This window comes from Bos indicus x Bos taurus, chromosome 24 (genome assembly GCF_003369695.1).
Source record: "Bos indicus x Bos taurus breed Angus x Brahman F1 hybrid chromosome 24, Bos_hybrid_MaternalHap_v2.0, whole genome shotgun sequence".
In the NCBI taxonomy this organism is placed as follows: Eukaryota; Metazoa; Chordata; class Mammalia; order Artiodactyla; family Bovidae; genus Bos; species Bos indicus x Bos taurus.
The window spans coordinates 60,948,058-60,958,930 of NC_040099.1; the positions used below are offsets into that span (position 1 = coordinate 60,948,058).

Consider the following 10,873-nt stretch of genomic DNA (forward strand, 5'->3'; position numbering starts at 1 on the left):
CTAGTCCTTTTTATTCTATTATAGACTTAAAAAAAATAATGCCATTGATTTGTTTGAAAATGGGTCACTTATCCTGTAGAATGTTGCACACGCTGGTTTTATCTGATTCCTTCCACAGGCTGTCATTTAACTAGTTCTTCCTACTGTTTCTTCTGTAAAATAATGTTTATATCAAGACGCACAGTTGGATTGAGGTGTAATTATTTTAGGCAGAAAGCTTCCTGGGCGTCACGCCCTACTTGTTTCATCGTGTCACGAGGCCCGTTTATCGGACTGTCTCACGTTTTCCAATGCCTGCGTCCTAGACCGAGCAGTGGATTCAACTGGTCTAACGATCACTCCATTAGAAAGTTCTATTTTTATTTTTGTTTTATGGGAATGTTTTATTATCTTTTCATTCTAGTCAGCAATAAATATTCCATAGGAGGTAAATGCCTCGAAGAAAAAGTAATCTGCATTTTACTTTTCGCATCTCTTCAGTACTCTGTGATCTTTTTACTACGTTTTTATTGAAGAACAATATTGTATGTTGCTGCTGCTGCTGCTAAGTCTCGCCAGTCGTGTCCGACTCTGTGGGACCCCATAGACGGCAGCCCAACAGGCTCCTCCGTCCATGGGATTCTCCAGGCAAGAGTTCTGGAGTGGGGTGCCATTGCCTTCTCCGATATCGTATGTTATAGGTATACAGTATAGTGACTCATAATTTTTAGAGATGATACTCCAGTTAAGTTTTTGTAAAATATTGGCTGTGTCCCCCGTGTTGTACACTGTACTCTTGTGGCTTATTTTATCCCTACCAGTCTGTAGCTCTTACTCCCCTCCCGCCTGTATTGCCCCTCCCTCTGTCCTCTATCCACTTTGATCTCTGTAACTGTGAGGCTGCTTAGTGATATTAACAGTATCTGCATTTTTCTGACTTAGTTTATTTTCATCCATGTTGTTGCTAATGGCAAGATTCCATTCTTTTTTATGGCTAAGTAGTATCCTATTTTACATATATATATCTCATCTTCTTTACCCATTCATCTGTTAACCGACACTTAAATTGCTCCCCTATTTTGGCAGTTGTAAATAAGGCTACTGTGACGTTGCGGCACATGTACCTTTTCAAATCAGGGTCTTTGTGTTTAGAAAGTTTTTATCTTCATGAAGTTCTTTCCTAGGAGTGTCATCTCTTCCTTCCCCCAAAGGTTCATCTGACGGTTGCAGCCTCCACCAGTGAGTCGCTATTATCTCAAAGTGGCGAGTTTTTAAGTTATATCCCTGTGACTCAGACAGTAAAGAATCCCCCTGCAATACAAGAGACACAGGTTTGATCCCTGGGTCGGGAAGATCCCCTGGAAAAGGGAATGGCAACCCACTCCAGTATGCTTGCCTGGATAATCCCATGGACAGAGGAGCCTGGTGAGCTACAATCCATGGGGTCGCAAAGAGTCAGACACGACTGAGCGATTGAGCACACATACATGTTCCCTCTAAAGATGCTGGCTGGAAGTCTTTTGTGAAAACCAAAACCAAAATTGCCCCTCATCACCTCTTGGGCAGGAATCCATTTTAGTGCTGTGGTTACATGTGTGATGTTCAGTCGCGTCCAAGTCTTTACAACCCCATGGACTGTAGTCCACCAGGCTTCTTTGTCCATGGGATTTTCCAGGCAACCATGTTGGAGTGGGTTGCCATTTCCTGCTCCAGAAATGTGTGGTATTGCTTGTTTAGTGTTTACCAAGGTTCCCCTAAAGAAAAGCTTGATTTAAGCACCCAGAACGGCAGAGCGTGGGGAGAACCTGGTCTCTGAGACTATCTGTGGCTCTTCTACCATGGTCTTTCTGAGGTTCCTTCAGTTGCTCAGTCGTGTCCGACTCTTTGCGACCAGGGACTTCAGCACGCCAGGCTTCCCTGTCCATCACCCACTCCCAGAGCTTGCTCAAACTCCTGTCCTTTCAGTCGGTGATGCTAAGTTCCGAGGTTAACGCTTTGATCCTCATTTCCTGCTACATCACCTTGGGCCTTGCTAGAGCAGTTGTACTATTTGAGCTTTGTCTTTAAACTCTGTCTTGATAGTTTCTGTCCTCTGCCTAAAAATATGCAATAGTTTTCCCTATTCTGGGAAAAAAATTCTTCTCTTACACCATAGCACCGAATTCGTCAGCCTGGTGTGTGGATTCCTTCTGACCTGAGCGTACCCATGTCTCCAGCATGGCCACCCTTCATCTCCTTACATCCATGGCTTGGCCCAGTGAAATCCTATTATCCTCCCAAAATGGCCTGTGCACTCTTTCCATAGCTCTTTTATTTATACCTCCTTCTGCCAGTAACATTCTTCCCCATGTTTGTCAAACCCAATCTGTCCCCAAAGGCTCCGTTCAAATGCCACGTCTTCATGAAACCGTTCTTGGTGATCCTGCAGAAGAAAGATATCCTGACTTCAGTCACCCCAAGAAGTAGGTGCCTCTGCAGGTATAATCTATTAAACTTTTAAGAGAATCAACTAAGTAAAAAAAAAAAAAAAAGGATTCAAAGAGACAATAATAGATGTACACGAAATGTAATGAAATAGGAAATAAAGATTAAGGAATAAAGAGAATGCAAGCAGGCCAGCTATGCTGGTGAACCGAGTCACCATGTCTGGGTTATGGATCCACGTCTGAGCTTCCTAATAGCTTGAGAAATTGAGGGAAATGCTTAATTTACGTGCATTTATAAGTGAAAACAAACTTTTCAGATGGCTTTACATGAATGGTGCAGTGGAGAATTTTTTATGGCAACCGCAGAAGTAAATTGCGTGTGACCGTTTCTTACAGCAACATTTGAGAAAAGCGGAGGCAGTTGGGCAAGTGAGGCAACTGGGTCTTCCAGGTGTCTTTGTGGTAAAGAACCTGCTGCCAAAGTGGGGGACTCAGGCTTGATCCCCGGGTCGGGAGGATCCCCTGGAGAAGAAAGTGGCACCCCACTGCAGTATTCTCGCCTGGAAAATCCCACGGACAGAGGAGCCTGGTGGGCTGCAGTCCAGGGGGTCACCAAGAGTCGGACACGACTTAACGACTGAGCACAGCACACGTGCCTCCGGTTATTCAACTCTGAATTTTGGAGAGTATCTAACAAAGATGGTTTACCTGCTTTAATTTATTTAAAAAGTTTTTTTTAAGGTACCCAAATATAGAGCTAATATAACAAACTCCTAGTTTCAACAATTATCCACATTTTAATTTGCTTATTTTTAATTATAACAGTATTAAGCACACATAAAAAATCAGAGAATACCAAAAGACATTAAATTCAAAATCCCTTCTACCTTTTACCCCAAGATAACCACTCTCACAATTTCTTGAGTATCCTTTCAGAAATGTTCTGCGTACCTATTATGTACATTTGTCCTTTTGAAAGTGTGATCATACTGTTTTTATATGTTTTTCCTACATACTGTTTTTCACCTTTAAAGCTGGTAATACACCTTGGAGAGCCCTGTCTTCATCTATAAACGCACTTCATTGGTTTATTAATACACCTTGGAGAACCCTGTCTTCATCTATAAATGCACTTCATTGTTTTATTAATAAGAGTAGTCACTCTTATGTGCAATTCCTCATCTTTCTTTACAAATATTAACTTTTTTAATCCTGCCAACGGTTCTACATAGATTAAAATGTAATCCCATTTTACAGATGGGGAAGCTGGAGGGGGAGGTAAAGTAACGCTCCTGGAGTTACACAGCGGCCGAGTGTCAGACTCTGTGTTCTTCGCCACCACACTCGCCTGCCTCTATGCAACGCAGTGCTGTGTAGCTGTGTGGTATCCACTGCGTGGACCTAATTGTTTTATTTCTGTGGGTGGATGTTTAGGTTTCCAATTTATCTTGCTGTCATAAGCCATGTTGCTGTGACTTCTATTTAAACACAGAGATTTGAACTTGTATTTATTGCCTCTCCCCCTGAAACCCACCATGGTGACAATAAAAGTATGTGTGCTCGTGTGCTTACACACACACACACACACACACACACACACACACACACAGATAACAGGCAAAGCAGATGAAAGCACCAACATTCAGAAGCTGAAAAGCATATGACTGGCTGCAGATGGTGGGTGACTGGTAGCAGATCAGAAAAAGTTGAGACCTTTGTTGGTAGTGGGGGAACCAAGAGGCAGGTCTGTTGGTGTTTTGGAATCCCAGAAAAGCTCAGGCACTACAAAATCGAAGGATTTTGGTTCTCTCAGAGGTCCTGGAACTGATCCGCCCAAGGATTCTGAGTCACTGTCATGACTGTAGGGAAGGATTCCATAAGGAAGATATAAAAGGCATTGATCATTAAAAAAAAAAAGGCAAATTCAACTACACTGAAAGAATGTCTCTTCATCAAAAGACATCATAAAGAGAGTTCAAATGAAAACCAGACGGGAAAAAATTTGAAATACATGTAGCTAATGAAAAACTAGTATTCAAAATATATGAAGGATTTCTGGCAATAAGAAAAAAATCTAGTAAACAAAACATTACTTTAAAAGGAGAAAATCCAAAGAGTTGATCAATATGTCAAAAGTGACCCAATGTCACTTTTCATCAAGAAAACACAAAACTAAAGTGGGAGATCGTTACATACCCGACAGATGGGCAGAGTTTGAACAGTTCTAACAGTCTCAGTTGTCGACGACACAGAGGGGCGGGTACTTTTTACGTTGTGCTGGGGATGGGAGTCAGGGACCCCCACCGAGGAGAGCAGTTTGGTGTCAGGACAAAGCTGAAGAGATGATTCCCCGGGACCCAGAGTTCAGCATCAGCTGTCCACCTAGAGACACCTTTGCAGACCAGCACCAGGACACACAGGCAAAGAGGCTCCAAACACCATTCCTCAAAACAGTCCCAAAGTGCAAACAACCCAAATGTCCGTTAACAATAAAGGACTGGCAGAGTCCTTCCGTGGGACACTGTGACGGTGAGACTGAATATACACTTCACACAATAATATGGGTGAATCGCAGAAAAGGGTTGAACACAAGAAACAAGACACAGAAATGCAATATGGTACCACACAGATTCTTTTAAAACAGCTGATAAGAGCTGAGAAATATTCTGGTAACTTTTGTTTTTATCTGGTTGAGCAAACTCCTAGACGTGAGTTTGCACTAACTGAAGGGCAGGGGAGCCTGGAGTCCCACGGTCCCTGGGGCCGCAGAGTCAGACACGACCTAGCAACTAAACAACAAGTTGAGCACAACACAAAATCCAGAATCCATCAAAGAAATACTGCAAAACATGGAGCCCAAGCTGCACCTTAGGTTCCATGGGCCCTTCCCAGCATCTCTGGGAATCCCCGAGCTCAGGAGGTCTCCCGCCCCCTGCCCCCAGGCTGGTCCTGCTGATTTGGCTGCTTCCCAGAGCTCTTCTCATCTCTCCACTGCACAGCCCCAGGGCAGGGGCCCAGTGGGCTTCCACTGTCCAGTCCCTCCCAAAAGAGACCTCTCCGAGGCTGCACGCCTGTGTGTCTGTGTGTGTCCAGGCACAAGCACAGCCGGCCTGCTGCCATGCGGTTGGGTGGGCGGGAGGGTAGGCAGACCCCTGGTTCAGACTTGGGGTCATGGTGCTGTCACCTAAAGCCCTTGTGATCTTTCCCTTTTGCACTTGAATTGTCAGCCCCCAAACAAGCATAGGAACAGAACATACAGGCTGTCTGAGAAGTGATGTAAACCACCCGGGGTGCCAGGCACAGCCTGTAACCCTAATGTGCCTGTTGTCCCTTCAGTCGGCTCCCACTCTGTGACCCCATGGACCGTAGCCCGCCAGGCTCCTCTCTTCATGGGATTCTCCAGGCAAGAGCACCGGAGCTGGTTGCCATGCCCTCCTTCGGGGGATCTTCCCACCTAAGGACAGAGCTCCATCTCTTAGGTCTCCTGCGTTGGCAGCTGGGTTCTTTACCAACAGCGCCGTGTGGGAAGCCCAAACACCTAATAAACAGTATTCTTAGCACCTGCAGAGTACAGATACCTAAGTGAACAGAACCCGGGCCTCCACAGCGGGCTTCCCGCGGGCGGGCGGGCTCCCCGCAGCCTCTCTTGTCCTTCCGCTCACTCCATGGCCTCCCCTGCCCTGGCCAATCGTCTCTCCAGGCCGTGCCTCTCCGTCTCTGGACTTGCTTTGCCTCTACCGCCGACTGGGTCCCGTTGGGCGCGGTGCAGCTCCCAGCCCCGGGCCGTGCAGCAGGGCCGAGCCCCCTCCGCGCACAAGGCCGCCCGGGGTGGGCACAGGCGGCCAGCCGCTCCGGCCCCGCCCGCACCTCCCGGCCCTCTGCGTGGACCGAGCGGGGGAGGGTTTATTTTCCGGTGGAAATGAGTGATGGCACTGCCTTCGGAGAGGGGCCACCGTCCCCCGGGGCTCTAAATAAAGTGCGCTCTTGCTTATAAACGAGCCCGTCCAGGTCCTGCTTGACGGGACCCACTGTTTTCAGCTACCCAGCCCCCCGGGGGCGGTGACGCTTCCCTCGTCCTGCTTCTGCATTTCCAGCTCCCACCCCTCCGGTCCTTGGGAGGAGGAGGCACTCTGTGGAGCCCCAGGCTGCCCAGGCCTGAGGACGGGCTCCGGGTGGGGCTCACACCTGACCTGAAGGCACAACGTCCCTCTCTCTCAGGAGAGGGGGCTCCTCACCCAGGAGCCTGGGCGCTCCCACCCGCCCGCTGGGTCCTGTGATTAACGGCCCAAACCACAGGCATGTCTCCGCATGTTATTTTTTTGGACGTTTTTTTCCTGCTGTAAACTAGAAAAGGACCTCGAGCCTGGGAGATAAGAGAATTCATTTTGTAAGCAGCAGGCCTCTGGGAAAAGATGTGACGGCGTGATGGGAGAATCGACAGGTCAGAACACTTGCTTGAGAAGCCAACCAGGCCGTGTCTCCGAGCAGGTGTGGGTTTGCTCACGTTCAGGAGCCAAACGTGCCCCGTTACTGCATCGCTTTTTCTAAATCAAATTAAACGTGACCTTGAGCCTCCGCTTGACAAGGGCGGTGAGAAGTTCACTACTAGCCCGGGTGTGGGCCGCCCCTCTGCCTCCCCGAGGGGATGAGAGTCTGTCCGGAAAAGGTGGGGAGAGGCCTCAGCTTTTCCGTCGCCAGTGACGGTGCCCTGGCCGCTCCCTGCCTGCTGTCGCAGCCGCGGGGCCCTCAGCGGGGCCGCCGCGTCCTTCCTGACCAGAGCTGCGCGCGGAGGTCTTCAGCCTGACGGCCAGCGCCTTCTGTCCTATCGGAACATCCGCCTGGGTGCCGCGTGGGGAGGGGCTGGGAGAGGAATGCACCCCGCTGGGCTCCGGAAATCTAACTCGGGGGTCACGGCCACTCCTCCTTTCCTCAGCGCCCTCAGTCTCTGGGCGGAGGAGTAATGGTCCCCGGGCCTTCCCACGTGCGCTCGTGGTAAAGAACCCGCCTGCCAGTGCAGGTTGACTGAGACTCGGGTTCGATTCCTGAGGAGAGCAGGGCAACCCACTCCAGCATTCTTGCCTGGAGGATCCCATGGACAGAGGGGCCTGGCGGGCCACAGTCCGTGGGGCATAAAGCGGCGGACACGACTAAAGTGACTTAGCATGCACACGAGATGCCCTCATTCTACTTTCGACCTGGAAGTCCTCCATGTGCGTCTAATTCTGACTCCCATACCTGGGTGGAGGACAGTCTCTCTTGCTCTCCAGGGTGACTCCTCGAGATATCTGGGCCTGACCCTGTTCCATTCCTCAGCACCAAGTTCAGAAACATCCCTGGACCAGGCTGTGCTAACCTGGATCTGAGGATGCCATACAGCACCCTGTGTAACTCTGAGGTGGGTCGGGGCCCCCGGCACAGGGAAGCCAGTCTCCAGACATACCCAGGTTAGGCTACCTGCGCCCTGCCATAGCCATATGTAAATGGTTAGGTTTCCAGAAGGTCTCACGTGACCCTCCTTCTCTCAGACCAAAGGTGCACACCTTTCCCCCATGAGGACCTAATGATCTAGAGCTGGTCTGGCCATTTAAATCTAACTGATGTAAAATCACGTTGAGGATTCATCTGCTGCGCGGCACTAGCTGCATTTCAAGTGCTCAGAAGTCGTGTGTGGGTAGTGGTGCCGTATGCTCGCCGGCACCAGCCATCATCTCCACCTTCTGCGGCACAGCGTTGATCTCGAAGGTTGTGCCTGTGTCATTGATGTTATTCAGTTGCAATGTTGTGTCTGACTCTGTGACCGCGTGGACTGCAGCATGCCAGGCTCCCGGTTCTCTGCTGTCTCCTGGAGCTTGCTCAGATTCGTGTCCGTTGAGTTTGTGATGCTGCCTATCTTATCCTCTGTCACCCTCTTCTCTTCCTGTTCTCAGTCTTTCCCAGCATTAGGGTCTTTTCCAATGAGTGGGCTTTTCGCATCAGGTGGTCAAAATATTGGAGCTTCAACTTCAGCATCAGTCTTTTCAATGAATATTCAGGGCTGATCTCCTTTAGGATGGACTGGTTGGATCTCCTTGCTGTCCAAGGGACTCTCAAGAGTCTTCTCCAGCACCACAACTCAAAAACATCACTTCTTTGGCATTTAGCCTTCTTTGTGGTTCAACTCTCACATCCGTACATGACTGCTGGAAAGACCATAGCTTTAACTAGACGGACCTTTGTCGGCAAAGTAATGTCTCTGCCTTTTAATATGCTGGCTGGGTTTGTCATAGCTTTTCTGCCAAGGAACATATGTCTTTTAATTTCGTGTCTTTGATAGCATATCTGATTTCCCACAGGTCTCCTAGCTAGGTTGACCTCCTTGATCCTCTAGAGATGAAATCCTGTTGCAATCATACAACCATCTCTGTATCTCTTCTGGTCTGAAGTCTGTGAGCCTGTGTTAACATTTGCCACCAAAACATCATGCTTCATTTTTTGAGCACTGGCTCTTCTGACATTTTTGCCAAGTTTATATTTTATGCATTGTATTTCCTTTCTCAGTCACAGTGACAAATGAAAAATTGTCAAAATTGGAAGAAAAATGTACAAAAACTAAAAGAGAGCCGTTGGAGAGATGCATTAGCTCGAGGTGTGGGTGCTGACTGGGCGACCTCCTGGCCGTTAGACAGCCATGGGGATGAGTTTGGTTATTAATGAGGATATCGTTTATGATAAAAAGGTTGTGACAGCAAGCGTTACAAGCAGTCATTATATGCCAGCGTTGGCTAGACACACGTTAATCGCTGCAGCCAACATAATTGATTTCAATGTCTTCACAGCTTGATACTCAAATAAATTGGTAGTTGATGAAGCCATAGGCTTTGAAGATTTCAATCTAGAGTGAAAAATCTATAGTCCTGGTAGAAGGTCATCACACTGGGTATTTTTTCCTTTTTCCTGCCTGTGCTGGAGGACTCATCAAAGCATCTCAGATTATAGAAGTTGCCTTCTCCAGGTGATTTTCAGGGAGGCAGACCCTGTTCTAAAAGACTCCTTTCAGCTATTCAATTAAATCCTCCTTGAAATGTATTCTTGTTAGTCAAGTAGCAACATCGTTATTGTGCAGGCAGTTCCCCAAGGATCCCCTTTAAGGATATTTCTGGGAGTCAGTTCCTTGAAGAGGTAGCTCTTTAAAAGTTATGCTCAGACTCCTAGAATTTCCCTGAAAAACCACAGGAGCATATTCCTGGCAGGGCTTTGGCATTACAGCGCGTGATGGCCGTGTAACTAATAGCTGCCACCTGTCGTCTTATGCAGACAAGTGCTTGCATGCTGTAGGAATTTAAATTGAAATTCAGAAATATGGCTGGTGTGATAATGAAAAGGTTCTGGCAGAAGCGATGTGGAGCCCTTGACAATCACAGTTGAGGAAATCTGCTGAGATGGCTGAAACATCAGTTATGAAATAACCTTCCAACTTGACATTTTTGGAATTTCCTATTTTCCAGCCTTCCAAAAGGGAAGACAGATTGCTCTAGTCATCAGGCGTATCTCTTAGTATGTTCAGTATATTGAGAAGGTACCTTCCAGACAAGAGAGAAGCAAGCGGGTGTGGGTCCTGGTCAAGCTCTGCTGTGAAAGCAAACTCTTCTGGCCCAAGTTTCCAGCCTTTTATGAGGCATGAGATGGAGGTTAAATACATTGGATCGATCATTTATTCCTGCATTCGCTCAATTATTTATTTATTCAGTTGATTCTCTGCTTGTGGGAGAGTGGCATTTCCCCTCCCCGACAGCCTGCCTTCCTCTGCTCCTGTCCTCATGAGGAGCATCACTGTTTTTAAACTTTTTAAATGGAATATCTAGGAAGCAAGTTTTTAAAAGATACTGTACATTCTGAATTCATACTGATATTTGCAATTCAGAATTGGGCTCATACAGTTTTTGCTTCTTTGACTTTTCATGTTCTTTTCTCTTATACTGAAAATCTTGCTTCCTAATGACATTAGTATAATTCCTTACTTGTTTTATTCTAGAAAACGTTCAAAATATTGGTTCAAAATAACAATACCACATCATTACCAACAATATGGTTACTGAAAATACTTTTAAGATTTCTTCTGAGGTCTTTTGTTCTGATTTCTGTTTGTTGGCATTTAGGAGTTCATAGGTATATGTATGGGGCTTCCCTGATGGCTCAGTGGTAAAGAATCTGCCTGCAGTGCAGGAGACGCAGGTTCGATCCCTGCTCGGGAAGATCCCCTGGAGGAAGCAATGACTCCCCACTCCAGCATCCTTATCTGGGAAATGCCATGGACAGAAGAGCCTGGCGGGCTCAGTCCATGGGGTTGCAAAGAATCGGACACAACTGAAGGGACTGAGTACACAGGTGTATGTGTGTGTGTATACTTACGTGTGTGTGTGTGTATACTTACGTGTGTGTGTGTGTGTGTGCTGTGGCTGCTGATGAGGCGCTTCAGTCGTGTCCGACTC

General features: G+C 47.5%; 1 non-coding gene across 1 annotated transcript; it reads left to right on the forward strand.

Moving 5' to 3' along the window:
* Window positions 1-10,566: 10,566 nt before the first annotated feature.
* On the forward strand, window positions 10,567-10,637 carry TRNAC-GCA. The gene has a single exon. It is a non-coding gene; the product is annotated as a tRNA-Cys (tRNA).
* Window positions 10,638-10,873: the final 236 nt, after the last annotated feature.